The sequence below is a fragment of the Grammomys surdaster genome, unplaced genomic scaffold, assembly GCF_004785775.1.
Source record: "Grammomys surdaster isolate TR1022 unplaced genomic scaffold, NIH_TR_1.0 126163, whole genome shotgun sequence".
NCBI lineage: Eukaryota > Metazoa > Chordata > Mammalia > Rodentia > Muridae > Grammomys > Grammomys surdaster.
The window spans coordinates 8,813,082-8,822,373 of NW_021620970.1; the positions used below are offsets into that span (position 1 = coordinate 8,813,082).

The 9,292-nt window shown below is 40.3% G+C and overlaps 1 protein-coding gene and 1 non-coding gene across 2 annotated transcripts in view; both read left to right on the forward strand.

Moving 5' to 3' along the window:
- The window catches only part of Npas3 (neuronal PAS domain protein 3), an 825,350-nt gene that overhangs the window by 399,337 nt on the left and 416,721 nt on the right, over positions 1 to 9,292 (forward strand). The window lies entirely within an intron of this gene.
- Positions 6,585 to 6,775, forward strand: LOC114612542. Its single transcript, XR_003710044.1, has one exon. It is a non-coding gene; the product is annotated as a U2 spliceosomal RNA (small nuclear RNA).

The window sequence follows — 9,292 nt, forward strand, 5'->3', positions numbered from 1 at the left end:
TCTCTCTCTCTCTCTCTCTCTCTCTCTCTCTCTCTCTCTCTCTCTCTGATGGTTCAGTAATGGTACATGCAGGCAAGATGAAGGTCAAGTGTTTGTTATGTAGTGTGTACATCAAGGGCCACTGTGTACACCTTACCACTGACAGCCTCCATTAGAGTAGAGCAAGGGAGCCTGCAATTTTGAAGCATCTTGAGGACAGAAGCATTGTCTGCACAGGATGTCAGCCCTGCAGGTACAAGTCTATGAAGTTGGTCTGGTGGACACGAATCAAGATGTGTAGTTTCTCCAACATTTGTAAGGTTGATGAGGGAAGAGAAGGCAAGTGGAAGTGGAAGCTGAGGACTTCACATTTTATGGCAGATCAACTGAAAATCGCAGAGCCTTTGGAGGTCATTCCAGGGACCTTTCCTAGACAGCCGTACGTGACTAAGCATGCATTTGGCTCAAGTTCTCTTTGTTGTCCCTACGTCAAGCTTTTCTTTCCATAAGGAAGTACGGGCAGGGGCTCTTGAGGCTCATCAGGTAAAAGTGCTTGCTGCTCAGACCTGCTAATCTTTAATCCCCAGATCCCATGTAGAGGTAGAAGGAGAAAAAGGCCTTCATGGAGGACCCTATGGCCTCCACATGTGTACACACAAGATCCTTGCAGAGTGATCTCTGACCTCCATACATGCTATGGTACATTCAAGGCCTTCACACAGGACCCCGTGGCCTCCACGTGTGCCATGGTACATATGCCCCATGGCTCATGCACATCCCACACACAAAATAATAAAGAATAAGAATTAGTTTTAATTACAAGTGCTGTTTCTTTTTACTCTCTGAATGTAGGAACCAGGATGAATATTTAAGTTTCACTTCATAGAAATTAACAAAACATAAAATACCAAATATCATATTTGCAAGTCATAAAATTAACCACTGGGATAGGTTTCCCTGAGGTGCCAGAATTATGAATGGAATGTTTTAATTATTTGTATGCCCTTAGCAGAGGGTTTGCTTTTTTTCACTCTGTAAATAATGTTTACATAATTGTTATATAAAGTTGTGATATTACTTATGCACGTTTTATATTAATGCTGCTGTACCCACCTACAAATTTTAAGACAATAGAATCAAACCTAGCACCTGGAAACGTAGGAAACTCTTGCTTCAAGGAAATGAAGAGCCTGTGCCTTTGATAGAGGTTGTCATGGGGCCGGTTTAGAGTAAATTAATACAGGATTTATATTCCTATTTTTTGTCACACCTTGAAGTTTAGATAATAGAGTACACCAGAATCATGATTAAATGAGAACATATGGTTTTCTGCCAGGAAAGTTAAAAGAATGTGGCAGACGTAGTAAGGAAAAAATATCTTTGTTATAATATATCTTTGTTATACTGTAAGTACTTTTAGTTGCAGTACTATTTTTATCTCAGAGCTCAGCTAAGTACAGTAGAGGAACTAAGGTTTCTGGTGGAGAAAATATCTTGGAAATATAGATAGACACCTAGAGCAGTGTTGGGGATGGACAGAGGATGAGCAAGATGCTGTCAGTGAACTCTCTTTGAATCTCATTCCGTTCAGCAAAGAAAATTAAAATTAAAAAATTAAAGTACAAGTTATAATATATTATAACTGTGGGCCTGAGTGTGGTCCCAGAATTAATGTGAATAGCTGTGTGTGGTGATACACAACTGTAATCCTGGTGCTTGGGGAAACAGAGACAGGAGAATCTCTGGGACTTGGTTGTCTAACCAGTCTAACATAATGGGTGGTTCCAGGGTCAACAGGAGACCTTGCCTCCAACAATAAGAGAAGATTAATTAAGGAAGACCCCAGTGTGGGACCCTGGCCTCTACAACAAACAAGCGTATATCCATACACATCAAGCAAACAAAATGTGGATCTGGATAAAGCAAGCATTGGACCAAATATCTAAGCAAAAGAAAGTGATTGGACCTAAAATGTGTCAAAAGCTAACATGAATATACACACTATGATTGTATTATGATATGCCGGCTTAGTCGGCACTCCTTCCTGATAGTAACGTTTTCAAAAAGACTTGAGGAGAGTGATATTAACTCTACTGTCTTATTGGTGAGGTAGAATGGCATCTTTGTTTTAGGAAACTGCATCCTCACTCCTGATTGTCCTTAGTGAGGTGGCGTCTTGCTGGACGTTCAGTGCTACGATACAATGATTTCTAATAACGGAAGCATTCCAGATTAATTCCTTTAGCAGTGATGGAATAAGTTGAGAGAGGTGAGTGACCCCACCGTCTTGGCATGATCTGGAATGGTAGGAAAATGTAAAACTAAATATAGAAAAAGAGAAAGTTAGTGAATATATTTGCATATGCAAATTAGCTTAATTGATACCGCTTGCCTCTACAGGGATTTTTCATTACAAACTGGAGTGCTACATTGTTCAGCTCATATTGAGTAATTTAGTAACTAATGAGACCAGTTTGCACTAATTTGCATATGATAAATGAGCTTAATTGCAGTAAATAACTTGGAGGCATAATTACTTAATTTTCCTGTGTTGCACGGCTTTTAAGTTCACGTATGAACAACTCAAGATAATTTTGCATATTTAAATTAGTTGCTTTTAAATTTTCTTGAACAAAAAAAAAAAGAACACACCTTATCAATCGAGCTGTAAAACAATTGAAAGTAAGGGTACAGTACTTCTATTTTAAAAGAAAGAAGAAGGAGGAAAAGCAGAAATTCCCTACCTCTGCTGATGACTTCTTCCGCATCTTTACCTCAAGTAAGATATCAGTTTGGCATTTACAGAATGTTTTTAGTATTGTAAGTTAATTTGCAACTTCTCTTAGTGACTGGCCTGGGTTACTGGATTTGGATGAGTTAAAAGTTTTGAAATGGGGTTTATGAAAGAGAGGAGAGCTACTTGTTACCTAATTGGGTAAACTCACAACAAGGTGGTGGGTTGGGTCTCCCAGCTGCAGGGTGCAGCCACCTGCTGGCCAGCCTCAGAAAGGTGGCCTTGCTGTGTCTGACCCTGTTGCCTCTCTCCATTCAAATGGAGATCTTGATATGACTCACCAAGCCTTCCCATTATCTGTTGGGGGCTGGGGGTATATTATATTTTACCAAATTCTCCACTCTCAAAATTGAAAAACTGAAGCACTTAAGTCGATAGCAAACCTCATTTCGTTATTAACAGAGTACCCCCAAAATGTTTTATGGTTAGAAACAGAGTTTATTATTCAAAGCTAACAGGCCAAATGAAAGTTTTATTGTGGTTTTGAGGAGCTGTGTAGCTGTGAAAATTGAAAACCTGTCACTTTAGAAAAGTTTAAAAACAGAAGATGGCATTAGAGCTGATCATTTTACTTAGTCTGAGAAAGGTTAACTCATGATACCTTTGCTCTGCTCCCATTCCACAGAATCAGAGTTAAGCACAGAAAGAAAGAAAAAAAAAAAGTCGAGTAAGAAGCAGGCTGGAACAAGTACTCATATTAGAGTATTTGAAGTGCAAAGTCTGAATCTTTTCTCTATGATTCTCAGAAAGAAAACAGTTAATAGGAGAATGAAAGCATACATCTTGCCCAACAAAGCCTTGTCTAACATCCCCAGATCATCCCAGCTCAGTTCTCAACTTCGTCCAGCCATGGGAGAGGGTAGACAGCCTCAGTATATGTGGATTTCCACACCCAGCCAGCTTGAACTCCCATCCCAACTTGCTCCTCTCTGGCCGTGTAGATCTAACGTGCAGTCTATAGCTCAGTCTGCCTCCTTTCCTTCAGTGTGAAAACGGACAAAGCCGTAGTGGATATTTTCTTCTACCTATGTTGTGAACATTGATAAAAAAATCTGTTAGTGTTTTTGTCCTGGTGGATAATCAAGAATAATGTCTATATTTTAAAGAAATGCTTATCAAGAATATTTTTCAATGTAGAAATATGAGGACATTATCAATAAAATCCTCTTGGATGAAAGGAGAGTTTTTCACTGAATACAACAAAATCGCTTACATTTATAGTATTGGCATTAGGCAGGATATGATTCTATAGAGGAGACCATGGGAAATTTGATGGCACCAGTGCATTTTACCTCGAATGGCAATCCTTCTCTTGATAGCCAAGCCAACTGTCCAAAGAGCTTCCAGAGTAAAACTGCCCTTTAAAATAAATGTGACTTGTTGCTGTTCTTAGATTCTATCATTTTCAATTGCTTAGAAAACCAAGAACAACCCACCAATTGGAATTCCAGAACTAGAAGGTAGATCCAGTCATCATCCCCTGCTGTAAATTATGTTAGCGTAACATTAAGTCTTCGTGTGATGTTCCCCATTCGACCTGCACTACATTCATCATCTTCCATGTCAGAGAGTATCCATCTATGCCAGCATGAGATGGAGAATCCTTCAGAGGAATCTTGGGGTATATATACACATCATTTGGGCTTTATGTACCTTGCTGACTTTGATTTGCAGGATAAACATTTGCCATAATTTACTGTGAAATACTGTGAGAGGTGTGGCTAAAAGATAGGATTGGAGTTAAGTCGCTGTGGAGGGAAGTTGTAGTTAGTTTCTCAGTTGACTGAAAGTAGAAAATGGGTCTTTGTAGTCAAAAATCTAATTCGTCAGGTACCCCAGATCTGGGGATACGAGGCGACAAATCAGAAAGCAGAAAGTTCAGTTCAGTACGAATTTTCTGAACACCTAGTAAATAGCTGATAGAAGAAAATATGATAAGGCAAGAATTATAGTCTTGCTTCACAGTGTCCCACTTTGAGAATATAACCACCATAAGAAAGTCGACTAAGTTCCTTTTAGTGGGAATACCTGGATTTGCATTCCTGGTCTTCACTATATGAACGTGGCAAGGGACACCAACTCCTCACATGCCAGTTTCTTGAATCCCAAATGTAGATGACAATACTTCACAGAATGGTACAAGTGTTACATGGAATGGATGTACAGGGTGCCTGCCTTAGATGAGATGCAATGCACAACAGAGCACACAGGGTTTGGTTAGGACCCTGCTGGGTTGACTGTGGCAGAGGCTGGTCCTTAGAAACGAGGGAGAATCTGGTCAGCCAGCCTGGGGCCAGCCTGTGACCCCTTGTCACAGCCGTAGATTCACACAGTCTATTCCCTTAACACATACCTTTTGAAGTTTGATGTTCAAGTCCTCCAGGAGTAGCTGACAGTTGCAGCTTCATTTTGACATGTGTGTTTTCTTAGAACGGTCACATGTGGTAGAGACAGAATGGAGGGAAAAGGAGCAACATTGGCACTGGCTGGGATGGGCTGGTTTTGTTTGAGGATGCTGTTGTCTATAAGATATGGGAATACTGGTCACTCTTTTCGAGATACTGAGAGTGACTAGATTATTTGGAGATTAAGGTGAAAGCAAAAGATAAATATACTATCAATTAAAAGTGCACACATGTCTTAGAAAAGCATATGAGACTATAATATAAATATGAATAGTTTTATTTGTTACTTTTTATGCATCTGTAGTGATACATATAGGTTCTGTCAATTTCTGCCATAGGACAGTGTCCTACTTGGATTGGCATAGGCATTGTATCTTGTTTCCATGATGTACATTTATCTTTCCTCTGTTTGTCTGTCTGTCTGTCTGTCTGTCTGTCTGTCTATAGGTTCTGACAATCTGTGCCACAGGACAGTGTTCTACTTGTGTTGGCATAGGCATCATAACTTGTTTCCACGATGTACATCTATCTTTCCTTTGTCTGTCTGTCTATCGTGTGTATGTCTGTGCTCATGTATACAATCATGTCATAGACATGTGAAGGTCAAGGGACAGCTTGTGAGAGTTTGTTCTCTCTCACACATATGCATCAAACTCAAGCCATTAGCCTTATTGGCAAGGGCTTTTCCCCACCAAGCCATCTCAGTAACCTCATATTCTTGTCTATCACATAAATACTTTTCTATTCATTCTTTACAAATTCCCCACATTTACATAACATATCTGATTCTCTATCTTACCTGGGGCTGTTCTGAAACTGAGTGACCCACTTCATTGTCATTAGCCTGGATTACTCCAAACCCAGTCACAGTAGCTGGCTTCTTTCCTTCACACTTTCTCAAACTTCAGACACCTTTTAGACTCATTTACATTTGAAAAAAATTGGGAGCTGGGAAAGGGGAACAGTTGTAGGCATTGTACCTCCAACTAAGTTGATAGGCAGACGCTTATGAACATCCTGGAACAATTTTACTCTGCAAAAGACACTTGGGAAAAGTGGCCCAAAGAATCCCGTCAGAATTATTTTGAGATATTAAAATCTGTAAATACAATAAGAACTAAATGGAACATATAATTGAACAATTACACTATAATTTCACATCTGTAGCTGACATTGCTAGCATTTTAAAGATGGAAAGATTACTATAGAAGAATCTTCCAAAAGAGTGTGCGTGTGCATGCATTTGTACACGCATGTGTGTGTGTGTGTGTGTGTGTGTCTGAGAGAGAGAGAGAGAGAGAGAGAGAGAGAGAGAGAGAGAGAGAGAGAGAGAGATTTATTTTCTTTCTAACTGTTTAGAGTAGGAAGAGGAAAGTGCTAGAAATCTTTCAAAATATAGAAAAAGAATCACTTCTCAGCCTTTTGGCTAAGATCAAGTGTAGTATCTGTTCTTATCAGTTTAATATCTGATACGTCCTCTATCCGAGGACAATATATTAAATGGATTTTTGGAACTAGGGGTTGGAATAGGAGCTTGCTCCGTCCACTCCACGCATCGACCTGGTATTGCAGTGCCTCCAGGAACGGTGCACCCCCTTGGAGGACTTACAAGAGAAAACAAATATATATATATAAAAGAGAAGAAAATTTAAACCAAGTGTTAGTGTTCCTATAAATATCAAAATGGAATTGTGGTCCCTGCCTCAGTTAACTAGTTGTGAGAAGAATTCTGATTTCAAGACCTGGCCTAACCAGTAGCACCTTTACAAATAGTCTTCCATTTTTGATACGGGTTAGACTGTACCCATCAGCAAGCACAGAAAACCAGAACCTTTAGGCACCAGCAGTAACAAAACCACTTCAGGGATCATGCTGGAGAGCTCCAGTCATACCCCAAGCTGCAAGTGTGAACCTGTCGGCTAGCCCAGGCACTGGGCTTACCCAGACTTCAGCAATTTATATTATTGTCTGTTGGCTCCTTATGAAGATCACTTACAGACACTTGCTAGTTCAGGATCTGATGATTTATGTGTGCCAGGCAAGGGACCCACAGAAGAATACTATTTTGTAGCAATGAAGTAAAACCCTGTCTAAGAAGTGTCACCTTGTTCCTCTACCTATGTTGAGATATCATATTTTGGCTTTCAGGATATTTATTTAGGCTACATATTATATCTATGCTTCACACGCAGTTGTTTTAGATGACTGAGGTGTGTGAGCAATGGTCAAGTCCCCACCCAGTAGAACCCTGTCCTGAGTCCCAGGAGGCCAGCCGACTGCGACAGGGATTGAGTCAGAGGGGCTCTTGCCCTCATTGCTGAAGACAGAGCAAACTGCAAGCGATTCCTTATTCCTTCAGAAGATGCCTCCGGAAATAACCTGCTCTCAAACTTTACTCTAGAGCAACACAATGGTGTGACGACTTTGTAAAATTCGTCTGGTGCAGAGATTAGACCGAGGGTAGAATGGACCCAAAGAAACAGAAAATTCTCCTGTTAAAAAATTTTGTAAGTGGGAAAGCTGTGAGTTCTACATAAATACAAAAGCAAATGATCATATCAACAGCTATTTTAATTGCATCTTTAATCCATAAGGAGAGTTCAATGACATTTTAAATTATACTTTTAGAATTGTAGTCACATAGGAGATAAAACTCGGTAACTATTTAATGATGCCCAGTGAGATCAGCTGTGTCCTCTCCTGAGACCACCCTTAGGTGTCCTGAATATAAAAGCTCAGTCCATGATGTAGACAGTATTTAATCTCCACGAGTCATTGTTGGCTCTCGCTAGGTTTTAAACACCCACTCTGGCCATTTATCAAGGCTTGTAATCTCTATAGAATGATTTCTTTTCACTGGCGTCCCAGCTACCCTGTTTAATTTTTTTTTTTTAAACTGGGAATTGGGTTTTCTTAGATCGAAGTATTATCATTACTGGTAGCTCACTAATCAGCTAATTACCATTGGTAAATAATTGCCAATCATTTAGTTGGGCCTTACCCTGTGATAACAATATAGTTATGTTATTTTGGTGGGGGCTGTGATACAGTGACAGTAAGGTCCTACAGCTGTTAGCAACTGGCACAGCTGGGATTTGAACCTTGAGGGAGAAGTGGAAGAGTCACAGAGAATAGAAGTGTGGAGGGAATATCGGGCGTTAAATTATTTTACAGTAGAAGCTTTTCAAGTGACATACTTTAAGCTGTGGGTCTACTGGAAAGCTGGGGGATATCCACTTTTGTTTAATAAAGAAATATTTGCCCTGAGCTGAAGACAACGTTTTAAAGCTTGTCATTTCATTCCTAGGAAAGTATTTGAGGAAAATGACACGGCTTGGCCCTGTTTGCTGACCATTTTGTTGTCTCCCGCTGAGACTTGCCATTTCCATAGCCAGTGGGCTGCACTGAATCAGACAGAAGCAATAGATCATTAACAGAAATGGATACTTGGGGCAGCCTGCAGAGAGAAAGCACAGGAGAAGTCATCTGGGGCCACACCAACCAAACTGCATCTAATAGAATATCATGTCGCTATGTTTGGGGGGTTAGCTGATTTTTCAGGGAAGTTTAGGGACGTTTCAAAATCACAAAATAATGCCCCCCCAAACACCCAAAATTCATGACTTACAGGAAAACATGGGTGAGGGGTATATTTATTTCTGTATGCTTTTTCTGTATTGAAAACAACTGCTTAAAAATCTATTTAATTTTTAAAGTGCTGCTCTTATTTTTCTCCTTACACTCCATTAACCTTAGATCTCTAAGACAGCACTAATCCAGACCAGAATATTGTATTATTTTTATTTCAATCAAAATCTACATATTTAGATTATATTTCCATGATTCTTCTGGATTATTATAATGGAAAGGCAGTGTTGAACCCATTCCCTTTCACCAGGGATTTTGGTATTCATGAATTCTCTCTCTCTCTCTCCTCTCCCCTCTCCCCTCTTCCCTCTTCCCTCTCCCCTCTCCCCTCTCCCCTCTTGTCCCCTCTCCTCCCCTCTCCCCTCTTGTCCCCTCTCCTCCCCTCTCCCCTCTCCTCCCCTCTCCCCTCTTCCCTCTCCCCTCTCCCCTCTTCTCCCCTCTCCCCTCTCCTCCCCTCTCCCCTCTC